General features: G+C 41.6%; 1 protein-coding gene across 2 annotated transcripts in view; it reads left to right on the forward strand.

Annotated features, from left to right (window-relative positions):
* Positions 1 to 16385, forward strand: part of LANCL3 (LanC like 3) — an 87844-nt gene that overhangs the window by 39014 nt on the left and 32445 nt on the right. Inside the window, exon 1 of one of the 2 annotated variants that reach the window (XM_035002944.1) lies at positions 11554 to 12076. The exons of the other annotated variant lie outside the window; for it this stretch is intronic. The gene's annotated coding sequence lies outside the window, so the exon portion shown is untranslated. Of the gene's footprint in view, positions 1 to 11553; positions 12077 to 16385 lie in introns of those variants that run through there. 2 annotated transcript variants of the gene reach the window in all.

Consider the following 16385-nt stretch of genomic DNA (forward strand, 5'->3'; position numbering starts at 1 on the left):
ATATCAATTAAAAATTTTAAAGCACTGTTTTAAAAGATCACTTCTATCAGAGGAAGAACACATTAAGGTCTTGTCCTCATGGGCCTCTAATTTAAAAGAAAAATGAAATTTCAATATGAATTATCAAATGTGATAAAGAGCATTAACAGCTGTGACTGTAGGCACAAAGAAGATGGAAGTAAAGAGAGAAAAATTTTGTCTGGTTGGCAGGTGGGGAGATCTCTGAATGTTCCCAGGAGGGGGCCTTGGAGGGTAGGAAATGTATCAGTGAGGAGTGCATTTGACTGTAACAGAAAACCTGATTGGCGGTGAATTGAAGAGGGGTTCTTTCTTACACAAGATGTAGTCCGGGGGGGTAGGTGGCCTCCAGTGCTGATTCAGGTATTCAAGGATGTCGGGGTTCTGGGTCAGTATCTCTGCAGCCCTCTCTCTCTCTTTTTTTTAAATTAAGGTATCATTGCCCTACAACATTGTATTAGTTTTAGACGTACAACATGAAGATCTAAATTTGTATATATTGCAAAATGATCACAGTTCCTCTCCATCATCATACATAGTTACAATTTTTTTTTTCTTGTGAGGACTAAGATTATTAGCAAAACTTTCAGTATGTACCACAGGATTATTAAGTATAGTCTCCATGCTGTATATTACATCTGCATGACATACTTTATAACTGGAAGTTTGTACATTTGACCGCCTTCACCTATTTTGCCCACCTCCCACCCCCCCACCTCTAATGACCACTATTCTGTCTCTCTACCTATGAGTTTGATTTTTTGTTGTTGTTTGGGGACGGGGGTTAAAGATTCTATATATAAGTAAGATCATACAGTATTTTCCTGTCTTATTTCACTTAATATATTACCTTAAAGGTCCATGTTGTTGCAAATGTGGAGTATGCCTCTTTTTTCCCCCCTTATGATCATAATATGGCTGTTGTAGCTCTGAGAATCACATCCTCATTCAACTGTATTCATATGCAAGAAGCAAAGGTTGGGGGGTGGGGAAGATGGGACAAAGAATTCTTCTGCTTTCTTTTTTTTTTTTTTTTTTTAAAGATTTTATTTATTTATTTGACAGAGAGAGACACAGCGAGAGAGGGAACACAAGCAGGGCAAGTGGGAGAGGGAGAAGCAGGCTCCCCGCAGAGCAGGGAGCCCGATGCGGGACTCGATCCCAGGACCCTGGAATCATGACCTGAGCCGAAGGCAGTCGCTTAACCAACTGAGCCACCCAGGCGCCCCTCTTCTGCTTTCTTATCAAGTAGGCAACTTTTCTAGGTGCCTCCCCGCAAACCTCCCCTTTGTCCCATTGACTAGAATTTGGGCATATGACCATCCACACCAGGGGCTGGTCTACTTCTATGGCTTCTAGGAATTCTAGCCCAAGATTCAAGTAGAATTGGACTGGACTTCTTTTTGCAGGGAACAAGTATTTTTAAGTGGCCAAGACTATGGCACAGTTGCTGGAATCAAGAATAAGGGCATTCCCAGGAGAGGGAAAGACATTAAGGCAGGGAGGGTGAAGTGTGTATGAAGAATGGTTACTAGATGAGTTTGACTGAAGCCCAGGGGTCTTACAAAGGAGTTTCAAGGCATTTATCTTTAATCTGGGGAACCCTTCATTTAATTGGAATCATATGTGGAAGCCTTATTCCGGAAGGAGAGAAAAGCATAGCTGTTTTGGTCAGAAGTAAGATGGGAGGCCTGGAGCTGGCCTGCTCAGCCTCTGGCCTACTCCAGCTGAGAGGGCCTCTTTTTTTTTTTTTTTTTTTCACTAAGATGTAATTGACGATACAGTACTATATAAGTAAGGTATACAGATAATGACTTGACTTACATATATTGTGAAATGATTACCAGAGAAAGTTTAGTTAGCATCCATCATCTCATGTAGATACCAAAAAAAAAAAAAAAAAAAAAGGAAAAATGTTTTTGTCCTTGCAATGACAACTTTTAGGATCTATCCTCTTAGCAACTTTCAAATATACCATACAGCAGTGTTAACTGCAGTGATCATGTTGTACTGAAAGGGCCTTCTTGAAGGTCAAACTGAAGAACAATGCACTGCTACTTTGAACCCTGCCACCCCCAAGGTTCTCGGGGGGCCCTCTGTCTCCTTGTAGGAGGCGGCCATGGGGCATTGGGCCTCAAGCTGGAACTTCATAGGTATCTTTGGACAACACAGCAACCCAGGCTGGGTATGTGTATTTGGTTTTAGGATATTGCTCTTTGCAAATGCCATATGTGGCCCTGCAGCTCTTAATCCTTTTCCTGACCCTGAGTTGCTAAAACTGAAGTTGAGGAGAATATCATGGGGAAACAACCAGAGGAAGGGGAGCCCTGTTCCTTGTAAGAAGTGGTGCTGCTCCTCGCCTCTTGCCCTTACCACCCTGTGTTAGTTCCCTAAGGCTGTTGTAACAAAGTACCATGAACTTGGTTTTACAAACAATAGAAATTTATTGCCTCATAGTTCTGGAGGGCAGAGTCCAAGATCAAGGTGTTGGCAGGGTTGCTTCCTTCTAAGGGCCGTGAGGTGGGATCTGTTCCATGTCTCTGCCCGAGCTTCTGGTGGTTTGCTGGCAGGCTTTGGCATCACTTGGCTTGTAGATCTGTACCTTCATCTTCACATGGTGTGCTCTGTGCCTTTACATTGTCCTCCCTGTGTGCACGCCTACGTCCAAACTTCCACTTTTTGTGAGGATCACAGTCCTATTGGATTAAGGCCCACCCCAGTGACCTCAACTTAATCATCAATTTCCAAATAAGGTCACATTCACAGGTACTGGAGATTAAGACTTCAACATGTCTTTTTGGAGGGATATACTTTGACCCATAACACATCCTGTATTGCAGACCTCCACTTCTCTTTCTCTGGGGCCTCCTCTCCCATTCTTGATCCCATTGGCGATGCCACAGTCCAGTCCTTTAATTCTTCTACCGGTGCAATTTATTAGGGAAGGTGGGTTATTGCAAGGGATGTTTCATCCTCACTCTTCTGTTTGAAGAGAAAATTGTGTAGACTAGTGTATGAAAAGAAATGCAGGGCTAAATTATATACCTATATTCAACCTTTTGCATGGGATCCTAAGTTCAAATAAAAAAAAGTGGAACCAAAAGACTGAATAATTATAATCATTACCACTATTATCATTTATACAGCACTTTCACACGGATTCTTATTTGGAAGTATGTTCCTTTCTTCCAGTGATCAAAACCCCTTTTTCCCATCCACTTTTACTCCATAATAAATTCTCCTCGAGGGTGTGTTCTGACAGGATTGTCTGCAGAAAACCCTTTGCTTAGAGATGTAACTGGATCTTCCTAAATTTAGTAGAGTTCATGCAACACTGAAGCCCAAGTAAGGGGAGATGGAGAGAGATAGTAAATGAGACACTGAAGAAATATAAAGTGGAATTAAAAAAATTTTTTTTGTAAGGGCATTGACAAAGGGGCTTAAAATTTGAGCTATTTTTCAATTATATGGTTCTATTTGGTGACATATATTATTATTAAACTTTGAAACTTGCTAATTAAATACTAATTGCTAGTGACAAAATCTGCCCTTGATGAAGAAAGCAAAAAGGAGAAGTTACTCTGCAGACTGTGGTCTCAGCATTTTCTTGCATTCAACCGTGTTGTCAGATGTTCTGACCATTTCCTCTTACTCAGTGGAAATGTCCTGTCATTCCATGTTCCCTGGAAATGGAAGACAGCTGAACAGAACCTCCATTCAGCCCTCCCTGTACTCAGACTCTCACTATGTCATCAAGTCTTCTCTCTCTTTTATCCCAGTCTGTCAACAAGCTCCCTTCATTCCTCTTCTTCAGAGTGCTTGAAGCATCACATTTGGCCATTGCTCACTGTCACTCCTACCTAGAATGCTTTTCCCTCTTTGTTTTCTGCTAAAATATATTCCTCCTAACTTCAAGACTTAGCCAAGGTGAGAGCTCTGGGGCACATACAAAAAGGCATAAAATGGGGATGCCTCCAGAAAGGCTGGTAAGCTGATCCTCAGGTGACACAGCTTGGTTTCCTTCTGTGTTTCTCTGTAGCCCTCTTACTCTGCCATGCCTGAAGTGCTCATCATTATTGACCAGTTGGAGTTTTCTGGAACTCTGCTCTCCTAAGACCCCCCTAACTGCTCCAGCGAAATACAGAGTGTGGGAGTCTCCAGAGAAAGATGGCCTAAAGACAAAAAAGCAGATGACTCTTGGGGTCTCAGACGTGGAACAACAACCAGGAACAACAGGGCACACATGTAGATCTGGGTACCACTTGGGCTGCTGGAGGACAGAACCCTTCCTAAAAAAGAGAAGGAGGCAGATATTTGGGGCTGTGATAGAGTCAGTGAAGTTCATCTCCCCACTTCCCATCAGGTCTAAGGAAATGGACACTAGCTCCAGAGACTATGTGGTTTCAGAGAAGCTAGGACACATTGATCTGGCCTGACCCATGCAGATCTTAATTGCTGGTGGCCCCACTTCCGGAACCAGAAATCCCAGCATTCCTGTGGCTGTCTTACTTTCCAGTGTCACAGGGAATTTGCAAATGGGGCAAAGACTGTAGGACTAACCATGAGACAGTGGCCAGGATGGACAGATTTAGCTATATTCCCAATACCTTTAGACCGGTGATAACAGCTGTTGGAAACTGATAAATGAGGTGTTGTATCCAGAGTAATCATTTGGATCCTCAGTTATTCTTTAACATTGAACCCCACATGCCTGACTTAAAGGAGTATCCTTACTAAAGCTGAGAGGCCCTTGCCATCGCATGAACTCTTCTAGTACATTCTTGGAATGACCCAAAGGGCTGGAGAAGTGGCGGCAGACTCTTAGCTCACAACTTCTTAACACTGATCCCCACAGATCACAGCCTTGTTTCTGTCACATCAATAGCTCCCCCATCTCATTTAAATCCAGATTAAAGAAAGCTTTTAATACAAGATTTCAACCTTTCTAAATTAGACCAAGCTGGTTTTGGATATCTCAGTAACACGCACCTTTGTATTTTTCCCTCCATTATTTTGCTTCTCAGACAGTCTCTGCAGCTCTGATGGGTGTTTGTGTAGCCCTCAGCCTCTTGTCCAGTTATACGTACTTGGAGATCATGCACTGTGTGTCTTTTATTAGTTCTGTAGACTCTATACAGAGCTTGACACAGTATTTGCAGAACATACACATACTGTTGCTTGACAAGTAAATTTAAGATATTTGGGGGCGCCTGGGTGGCTCAGTCGTTGGGTGTCTGCCTTCGGCTCAGGTCATGATTCCAGGGTCCTGGGATTGAGCCCCGCATCGGGCTCCCTGCTCGGCCGGGAGCCTGCTTCTCCCTCTCCCACTCCCCCTGCTTGTGTTCCCCTCTCTCGCTGTGTCTCTCTCTGTCAAATAAATAAAATCTTAAAAAAAAAATTTTTTAATTTAAGAGATTTGATTGGTTCTGAAGATCAGTTGTGTAGTCTTTCTCTAGCTATAGGCATTGAGTTCCATAAAACTCCTTTGCTGAAGGGAATTCTGGTTGAAGGTCATTTTTATGGTAGAATAAGTGTGGGTGGATCAGTAGCAGCCCATAACAAATATTTTCACATTCACTGAAATAAAACCTTACAAGCAGCTTTCTAAATAAAGAGAATACCAATAACATTTTATCACCTTAAATTAGTATTTGGTGATTTTTTTTCTATTTTCCTCAGCTCACTTGAGAATTATGTCTTTCTTCCCTCCAGTTTCAATAAAATGATTTGTTTCGATTTGTTGCGGAAGATATTCATTTGTTAAGACATTGGACTGTGTCTAGTCCTATGTCCAGAATTTCATTCTTTCCGATTTTATGACTTGAAATTGTTGACTTTGAACTCCAAGTGGTCCACCTCAGTGAACCACCATATGCCAGGGATGGGGAGGCACTCAGAAACTTGAGATGGGAGAAGTCATGTTGGTGTGGATCTAGCTCAACCCCTGTTCCTAAACCACCCCCCCCCAACACCAAACTGGTATCCCCTTGGCCCTGCACCCATAGCTTGGGCCAAAGTGATACTATCTGCTCCTCTCACACATGCCTGTCAGGTGCCCCCTGAGGATAATTTACAGGGTGGACGCATAGGCTGACTTCTCTTCTTCCTTTGTCTTTCCCAAGACGTCATTGCCAGAGCTTCTGCGCCTCTTTACCATCTGTTTTCCCTCCTGCTTCTCAGCTCCCTCTTCATTTGAGAAGCCCCCCTCAGCACTGCCCTCCCATTTGGTATTTCCTAGTATCACACTTCTTTGAGTAGTGGAGAGGTGTCAGAATTCTATGTGTGGGAGAGGAACTCCAGTTGGAGGGCAACTTGTGTAGTCCTAAAGGAGAGTTCCCAGGTTTTCTTTCATGTCAATAATTTAGCTCATTTTACACCTCACAGCTTGTAGACCTTGTGCAAGTCCTCACCCCACTTCTTAGGCCGAAAGTAGGAGAGGTTCCTTGTTGCCTCTCTGGCATTTCCCAAACGGAGTTGTGATATTGGAGATTATGCAAAAGGAGGGACCTTTGGTCATATATTTTCTTTGCAAACTCTGACCCACTCTTGGAGATTCATAATGCACTGAGAAATCCTATGTTGGGCGGGAAAAGCCTTTTTTAACCTAATATTTAGGTTATCTCAAATATTTAACCATAAGGGCCAGGACCCTTCCTTTCCCCCTTCTCCCAATCATCCGTTATCATGTGGTAAGACATAATTTTTTAAGTACATGGATAACACATGAATTGCGCACTTTTTTTTTTTGCAAGAGAGAATGAGAGAGAGCACGAGAAGGGGGAGGGTCAGAGGGAGAAGCAGACTCTCTGCTGAGCAGGAAGCCCGACGCGGGACTTGATCCCAGGATTCCAGGATCATGACCTGAGCTGAAGGCAGTCGTTTAACCAACAGAGCCACTCAGGTGCCCTGAATTGCACAGTTCTGCATGGCTTCCAAGCCTGCTACAAAGTGGACTGAGCTTCTTTGTTCAACCCGAACATTCTCTGTCTTTCACAACATGATGTGCTATTCCACTGGCATCCATTTTCTCAATCTGCTGGTAGTCCACCTCTGGGTCTTTGCTCCTGCTGTTTTACCTCCCTGGGTACTCTTACCTTTAGGCACAGCTTCTGTTCCAAATCCTGTGTAAAGCCTCCTCAGGCTTCTCCTTTCTCCAAATGCCAGTAACTTTGTCTTCAGTACTTCATCGATTAAAACAGAAATCTGTCCCCACGACAAAACTGTACATTCCCCTAAGGCATGACCATATCACATCAAACTGCAATATTTCCCCTTAGCTGCTCTTGAGGATATAAGAGATGCGCTGAAACACCTCGTCATTGATTGACAGATAACAAGAATATTCATTCGACCATAGAAGTGGTACCTTTTGATAGGCAGCTTTTTGTGGTTTTTGTTTTGTTTTGTTTGCATTGAGGGCACTTTCATTACTGAAGTACAGTGCAGCTGCTCGGCATTTACCCCCATAAAACTCCAACACACTTATTTCCATTGTATTTTAAGGAGAGAATAATTGTTGTGGAATTTTTTTTTCAATTTGACAGAAGTGATTGCTTTCAAATTCCATAATGGCTCCGTGCCTCAGAAACACTTTAATCCTCTTGGACCAGTCCCGGCATAGGTGTAACTCAAGGGTCTTGTCCCTTCGGCCTGTCTGCAGTAGAAGATGGGCCATGAAGATAATGCAGACATTATCTTTCGTATGTCCTCAGAGTTATGTAAATAACCGTACCTCCCTTCCTGACTAAGAAACTGTCATTAGTTTGCTTTTCAGGTCATTCTCTGTCTACTGAATGAAATTCAGTAGTCCTTGAAGAGTCAGCCTTCCACAGTCTAATCACTAGATCATTGTTTAAAAAAAAAAAGTTATCCTTTTAAATGCATTGATATTTTAAAGTAATAGGAAGGCTATTAGGCTTTCTTTTTGTTTTTCTGTACACCTTTTAGGGACTGTTCAATTATTCTATTGTATTAACTAGATTTTCATTTTAAAAAAGACTGCATGCATTTGGTACACACACACTCCCCCAAGTGTACGAGGTGGTATATCAAATGAGAGATCAGTTTTCCTCTCATCTCAGACTGACAGTCTCCAGTTTTCATCCTCATGCAAACAATTTTACCTGTTTCTTACGAATTTTCCCAGGAATATTCTAGACATGTCCACACACATGCATGTGCGAGCAGAGTATGCTACGAGCACTGTTGTGGACCCTACTTTTTGAATCTGACCATGTCTGTTGAAGAACTTCTTATGTAACATATACAGATCTACTTTGTACCTTTCGTGGCTGGATAGTATTTCACTGTCCAGGTGGTACCACACTTCATTTAACTATACCCTCTTAACGGGCATTCTGGTTGTTTCTAGTCTTTTGCCATTGCTTATAATGCTATCATGTATTAGACATACATCTTTGTACACCTATAGCTAAGACAATTATTTCCCCAATATTTTTTCCAGTTTTATTGAGATATAATTGACATGCATCACTGATAAGGATATACAGCATAATGGCTTGACTTACATATGTTGTGAAATGATTATCACAGTGTTTAGTTAGCATCCATCATCTCATATTGATACAATAAAAAGAAAAAGCAGAAAAAGGAAAAAATTTTTTTCTTTGTCATAAGAACTCTTAGGATTTATTCTCTTAACAACTGTCCAAAAATCCTACAGCAGTGTTAGCTATGGTCATTATGCTGCACATTACATCCCTAGTACCTACTTGTAACTCGAAGTTTGTACCTTTGGACTCCCTTCCTCCAGTCCCCCCTCCTCCCACCTCCCACCTCTGGTAACCAAAAATCTGATCTCTTTTTCTATGGAGTTTTGTTTTGTTTTGTTTTTAGATTCCACATACAAGTGCGATGACACAGTATTTGTCTTTGACTTATTCCCTTAGCATAATGCTCTCAAGGTCCACCCGTGTTGTCACAAATGGCAGGATTCCACTCTTTTTTATGGCTGAATAATATTCCATTGTCTATACCAGATACCACAACTTCTTTATCCATTCATCAGTGGACTCTCAGATTGTGTTGTTTCCATGTGCGCAGTTTTTGATCAGTGTTGCCAAATTGCCTTACAAAGAGGCAGCACCTGGTTACCCCCCAGTAGTGTGTTAGAGTGCTTATTGCCCCACCAGTTAACTGTGCTATGAATTTTACTTACCTATTTCTGCCACTCGGCTAGATTAAAAATGGTATCTCATTTTAATTTGCATTTTTCTAGTTTGAAGATAATTTTTGCCGAAGTTTGAAGTCTTTTGCATATCATTATATGCAGATTCCTTTTTTATGTCCTTTTCTATTTTTCCTTCGAATTGTTGCTCTTTCTTGGTTTGTAAAATTTAAAACACTAATATTGTTTGTCATATATTTGACAACATATATAAAATCATTCTTGTGTGTTTTCTTCTACAACTTGTATGATTGCTTTTTATTTTTTTTTTTTTTAATTTTATTATGTTATGTTAGTCACCATACAATACATCATTAGTTTTTGATGTGGTGATCCACGATCCATTGTTTTCGTATAACACCCAGTATGATTGCTTTTTAAATGTTTAAATATTTTATCCATCTGGAAATTATTTTATTATAGAAAATGATTGCAAAAACAATACTACTTACATTATTACAAGTTCCAGGAGAACAGAGGCAGAGTTTTTTATTAGCTGTTGTATGCCTAGTATCGGACACATTTATTTAGTACCAGCTGTGGCCACAATATAATGGTTAGCATAGTTCTGGCAATTTTTTGTTGTTGTTCTTATCGACTTGCTCTCAAAAGATTCTATGACCTGAAGTTTGGGAGAGTAAGTGGTCATAACACACTTTATTGAGATTAGGCAACAGTAGCGGAGGTAATGGTGATTAAGGAGTCATTCTCAACCTTGTCTCCATTGCTTCCTCCTCACCGTGCTCAGGGCTTTCGGTACCTGTAACAAGTGTATCAGCCCACATATAGCACCTTCCTGGCACTCCCACGTGAGAATTCGTCCCCTTTGAACTGCCTCTGAATGGAGGAGCACCCACACTATTGTATACCAGTCAAACTGAGGGCACTGGGGAGAGGGGGATGTCCTAGAAGATTCTCTAGAAGATTTTCTTCCTAAGAAGAATCCTCTTAATAGCTACCAGGCAGTACCATGTGCAGATACACTTGGGTAGTTACAAATTGAACCTCACCTATACCATTAGTTTAGAGTCTATACTTGATAGCCAGCTAGGGCTTGGTAAATTTCAAAACACTGTTGCTATTATTTTAAAATACATAACAGACACCTTTAAATCTCATGGGCTTGCAACAACAAACATTTAGTTGTCCTCACTCATGGGGTAGCTCTGTGTGGGTTCAGGTTGGCTCCACGTGTGTCCTCATTCCCCTAGGGTTCTCAGTTACCTGAAGGGTGATCTCATGGCAAGTGCAGAAGTGCAAAAGGACAAGCCAAATCATGCCACCATATTGAGCTCACCAAAATCAAGTTGAAGGGACTTCCAAGTAGCTTCTACCTACTTATGATAGAACACAACATGGGGTAATGAAGATAATGGGCCTTGGAGCCTGACAACAATGGGATGGCAGATACTGTTAAATGGCCATTCAAAAACCCTTTATCTCTTTTCTCTAGGATGGGGGACCCTACTCTCCACAGTAGAGAATCATAATGCCAGATACTTTTCCAGCCTCGCTTATAGTGTAGGTAGCCATGTTACATGTTTCTGGCCAATGAGAGATCAGAAGGACTCTACTAGGTGCCCCTGGGAAATTACTTTCCTCTTTGAGTAAGCCATTTAAATGCCCCGGTATTCTCATCTGCAAGTTGGGGCTAGGTATAATTCACGGCATTGTATTAGTCAAATTTACTTTGTAACAAACAATCCCAAATCTCCGTGGCTTACAATAACAGATATTGATTTTTCTGGCTGATGGTCTGCAGGTCATCTGGAGGTGGAGTGGCTCTGCTCCAGGCTGCAGGTAGGGTTCAGCCCAACTCCATGTATTTCAGGACAAGACAAACTATGCAGGCATGTTTAAAGCTTCTACTATGGGGGCACCTGGCTGGCTCTGAAGAGCATGCAACTCCTGATCTCGGGGTCGTGAGTTCATGCCCCGGGTTGCAATTACTTTAAAAATCTTTAAAAAGAAAAATAAAGCTTCTATGTCACTAACATTCCTTTGACCAAAGCAGTTTGCATGGCAGAGCCCATCAGTAGGGCAGGGAAGTATGCTCCACCACAATGAGAAATCTTTCAGTTACATAACAAAGTTATGGATGTATAATCCTACTCCAGTAGAAGGAAGATTTAGAACAAGAATCCAACCTTCCCACTTCCTAGGGGTGTGAGCATAAGCAAATCACTAGTTGCCTCCTCTCAAGAGGGCATGGGGCTCTTTTCTCTGGGATGATGTGAAGATTAAAAATAAATTATGTGCCATAGGAGACCCTTAACTGAAGTTAGCCCTGCACCTCCACCACCAAACTCAGTTTACTAAGTGGGCTCCTCCCAGAAGCCAGGTGTGTGATTTAATGCTGACATTCCATGATGTGTGCATGAGAAGTCACCAAAACAGAAGGCTCCCTGAGAGAGGAGGCAGAGCGTTTAGTCACTAAGCAAGCATTCATGGAACACCTGAAATCATTATTGCAAGTCCATTGTCATGCTTTTGTGCTTCAATAAACTGTAACTGAGGGTTGTTTTTTTTTTGCGAGGTGGGGGGCAAATGACCCTTACTTCACTCTGACAAGAACGTATGAACACTGGTACTTCAGGGTTGATTTTGGCATAGGCTCCCTCTGCTGGAGGAAAACAGCATCTTTTTTTCTGAAGATGAAGTTCCTTTCCCTTTAATTGAAAGCAAATGTAGTAAACAATTTGCTGCATTGCTAGACTGGCTTTTCATATAGTGTTTCTGCTGCCATGTCCTAAATTTACCTGCCACAGAGCTGTAATACCAACTGGCACTTCTTGCCTTTTCAAAGCAGAGCCTTACAAAAAACACTGATTTTAAAGAGTTTGCCAGAAATGTGAATTGTTAAAGAAGCAGGTTCGTGTTTCCTGTGAGTAATGCCCTTGTTCCTTCAATTCTAACCTTCTCTGTTTTAGAACATCTGGGAGTATTATGGGAAGACTGTGCCGGGCCTATTTAGAGGTGCTTGCTAAAAGGAAATCAGCCTGAGTCACCAGGTTTGTTATGTAGGTAGACTATAATTTTCTATAGAAAAAGCGAGGATTGATGCAAAGCCAACACTTCCCCAGCCAGGGGTATAGCCCCCCTTTCTTGGGACATGCATGTTTTCAGGGCTATCAAAATGAGATTTTTATGTGAACTTATTTTCTAGAAAGCCATTATTGACTGCTTAATGTGTACAGAGTTTCACTTTATTTCTGGCTAGGCAGTGTGCCAAATATGTCTCCTTTGCCTTTGTCACCTCTTTATCTTTTTGGAGTCGCTTTTTTGGGATTTAAATAACTCAGTAGGGTATTCAGTGTGTTCTGAACTGGCTGATTCAGTGAAGCTTCTAGATGATGGTATCGAGGGTAATCTTCCCATAAATGCGGACTCCAATGTATGTGGGGTATCGTCGGCACATCCATTGCTGCCATAGCCAAAAACAGTGTTCTCTTACGGCTTTGAAACCCAAAGCGTGGTCAGGCGTGACATGGGGACAGATTGGTTAAAAATGCAAAATATCAAGCCTCATCCCAGACCTACGGAATCCGGCTCTGCACCTGCACCAGATCTCTAGGGAATTCTTGTGCATATTAAGATTTGAGAAGCAATGGTCCAGAGTGAGGGGAAATTGCAGAGTAATGCCAACCTTGAGGTATGCGAGATAGTGCTGTCACCCCAGAATCTGCCATAGCCAGAAACACCTTACTCCTGCCCTCCACTGAGGTCTGTGACTACCACCCATGGGCCCAGGGCCAGCTCCACCCATTAGCTCTATAATGCTGGGCAGTGAGCCCACAACCCCCGCCCCGCAGTCAGTGCTTACTATCCTTGTTGACTGGCGCTTGCAGGCTTCGACCTCATGGACTCTGACTTCCTGGACCTACCCATCTACCCTCCCCTGACTTAGCTGACTTTCATGGTCTATTTATCACTGGTCGTCTTTGGCCCAAACTCCTGCTTCCCAGCTGGGATGGAGCCAGGCCCAAGTGATGACACATGTTACCACTGAAACTGCATTAAAAGAACCTGTGGGTCTTCAGCAACTAAAGCCTTAAATTAGTCATAACTTCTTTAAAATCTCAGATGGTAGGAATTCAACTTGAAGTAGCTTAATTTTAAAAGTGGGGGCACCAATAGGGGTCAAATATCATGACATGATTTCGGGGATATTCCTGCTCGAAGTGCATAATTCAGATTGGATCATGAGGAACATTGTACACATCCAAATTGAGGGATAGCCAAGAAAATAAATTGCTTGTACTCTTGAAAAATGTCAAAGTCAAGAAAGACAAAGGCTGAGGATCTGTTTCAGATTAATGAAGTCCAAAGGACATGACAGCTCAATGCAAGGTGTGATTCTGGATTGGATCCTGTAACAGGAGGGAAAAAAAAATCTTTAGGGGGATTTATTGGGATGATTGGAAAAATTTAAATATGGACTGTAGATTACATAATAGCATTATATCAGTGTTCAATTTCCTGATTTTGATAATTATACTGTAGTTAGATAAGAGAATTTCCTCATTTAGAGGAAATATATACTCAAGTATTTGGGGGTAAAGGCAACTTTAAAATGCCCCCTACAAAACCAGAGAATGATAGAGCAAATGTGACAAAATGCTAACAAAACATGACTATGGGTAAATGGTACATGGGAAAATTTGTACTATTCTTATATATAACCTTTTGGAATACTGTACTAAAAATCTACAAAAATAAAAATAAAGGGGGAGTTTTACCAGCAGAATACTGGGGAACTTCACAGAATTAAAGGAAGAAGTGTAAGACTCAAGGCAACACTGGAGAACTGGGAGTGAAGGCTTGATGCCACCAGAACAAACTGATCTGGATAAACTTTTTTTTTTTAAGATTTTATTTTATTTATTTATTTGAGAGAGAGAGAGATCACAAGAGGGGGTAGGGTCAGAGGGAGAAACAGACTCCCTGCCAAGCAGGGAGCCCGATGCGGGACTCGATCCCAGGACTCTGGGATCATGACCTGAGCCGAAGGCAGTCGCTTAACCAACTGAGCCACCCAGGCTCCCTGGATAAACTTCTTTAACAGAGTAATAGAAACCTGGAAATTTAGAGCAAGAAAAGGGCTTTTTTTTTTCTTTTTTAAGATTGTATTTATTTATTTGACAGAGAGAGACAGAGAGAGACAGAGAGGGAACACAAGCCAGGGGAGTGGGAGAGGGAGAAGCAGGCTTCCCGCTGAGCAGGGAGCCCAATGTGGGGCTCGATCCCAGGACGCTGGGATCATGACCCGAGCCGAAGGCAGACGCTTAACGACTGAGCCACCCAGGTGCCCTAAGAAAAGGGTTTTTAAGGTCCTTTAATGTCTCCCATTTCACGGATGAGAAAACTGAGATCCAGACAGCAAAAGTGACTTGCCCAAAGACAGATAATTAATACAGTTTCCAACTGCAAATATTTAGAACTCTTTTCTCATTGGTTTATAAATGGCTCCCTAAAGTTTGTGGCTTTTCCTTATACTTTTAAATTAGAAGCAAGAATAAGATTAACAAAGGGGCACCTGGGTGGCTCAGTCCTTAAGTGTCTGCCTTCAGTTTGGGTCATGATCCCAGGGTCCTGGGATTGAGCCCCGAATGGGGCTCCCTGCTCAGTGGGGAGTCTGCTTCTCCCTCTCCCTCTGCTGCTCCCCCTGCTTGTGCTCTCTTGGTCTCTCAAATAAATAAATAAAAAGAATAAGATTAATATGAATACCCAACTTTTACATCAACATGGATGGGACTGGAGGAGATTATGCTAAGTGAAATAAGTCAAGCAGAGAAAGTCAATTATATGGTTTCACTTATTTGTGGAACATAAGGAATAGCATGGAGGACATTAGGAGAAGGAAGGGAAAAATGAAGGGGGGGAAATCGGAGGGAGAGATGAACCATGAGAGACTATGGACTCTGAGAAACAAACTGAGGGTTCTAGAGGGGAGGGGGGTGGGGGAATGTGTTAGCCTGGTGGTGGGTATTAAGGAGGGCACGTACTGCATGGAGCACTGGGTGTTATACGAAAACAATGAATCGTGGATCACTATATCAAAAACTAACGATGTATGGTGATTATCATAACATAATAAAATTTAAAATAAACCTAAAAAAAAGATTAACATGAATGATGTGCTGTAACATGAATATATGTTCTATGAACAAATATCTAAACAAGATCCCCCCACATGATTAACATATCTCCCCCCCCATTTTGCTATTAAATGTATTTATAAGTACTTAAACATAAAAAGCAGTGGTAATAGTCTTTTAACACAATTTTATTCATATGTGAAAATCATCAGAAGATTCGAGTTTCTGTATTTATCATGTGGGTGAGTACATTCTGTCCTTTTCCATGGCATTATTCTCACCTTATAGAATACATCATCTTCTGGTTGCAAAGTAGCACTAATCTAGACTCGATTCTTGGAAATGTCCCTGTGATTTGGAGAGACCATGATTGCAATCCATTTAGAAAGGGTAATCTCAGGCATAGAGGGACACCTAAAAGCCATCCAGTCCCACCCATTCCTTCTAAAGGTTGCCTGCAGTTGGTCACTCAGAATCTCTCCCTTCACCTCCCGCACCTGTTTTGCACTAGGGACTGGATATAAAATGGAATAGTATCTATTTACATATATTGAAATAATTATCTTTGACATCACTTCTGAAATAGCGGAATATTTAGAGAAAATGAGCTCCTTTAATCATCTGTCCTATAATCCTGTATTATCTGTATAGAAGAGGCATTTGTGTAGTGGTTGGATAATGAGTCTGGGAGCCGATAAACCTGCCTTGACCAATTACCTCCATGACAGCTTTTGAAATAGAATGCAAATCCTAGCTGAAGAATCCTGCATGGTGGAGTGCAAAATTGAAATATATATATATATATATATACATACATACACAGTGGCTTAGTGTGTGGTGAGAAGCAATGAATTTTAAAAAATTAACTATGTTTTCCATCACCTGTGTTCAGACACGATCACAAATGGCTAACATAAATTTTTCCAGAGAATATGGATTCCTAAAGTTCACTATGGTGACAGACACTGTCTGTTGCCTACCAAATATCCATTTTCCACATCATCCTTACTAACGGAAGCCTAATCTTATTTGACATAGCAGTGTTCTCAGATAATTACTTGACTTTCCAAACTCTCTGTCAG

This window comes from Mirounga leonina, unplaced genomic scaffold, assembly GCF_011800145.1.
Source record: "Mirounga leonina isolate KUSES-001 unplaced genomic scaffold, KU_Mleo_1.0 Mir_101609, whole genome shotgun sequence".
Taxonomy (NCBI): Eukaryota; Metazoa; Chordata; class Mammalia; order Carnivora; family Phocidae; genus Mirounga; species Mirounga leonina.